Here is a 274-nt window from a genome sequence, read left to right as displayed (position 1 = left end):
TTCAGAATGTCCACTTCAAGGATGCCCTTGGTAGCGAAACTACTCATCTGCCTTTGCTATAACAGCAGGCATACCTAGAGCGCTCCTTACATGAACACCCATACGCTTATTGGGGATAGACAATAACTGGTGGTGTTCAAGTGAGAAAAAATTGGAGGTGCATTCTCTGCTCACCCTGGGTTCACAGAGACCAACCAAGTTGCTTATCCGCCCATTAGACCACTGGAGCAAAGTTTTGCTAAGATATACCGCTCGTCATAAAGAGAAATGGTGC

Source organism: Penaeus monodon, chromosome 24, assembly GCF_015228065.2.
Source record: "Penaeus monodon isolate SGIC_2016 chromosome 24, NSTDA_Pmon_1, whole genome shotgun sequence".
NCBI classification, from domain to species: Eukaryota; Metazoa; Arthropoda; class Malacostraca; order Decapoda; family Penaeidae; genus Penaeus; species Penaeus monodon.
This window is presented reverse-complemented; position numbering follows the sequence as displayed.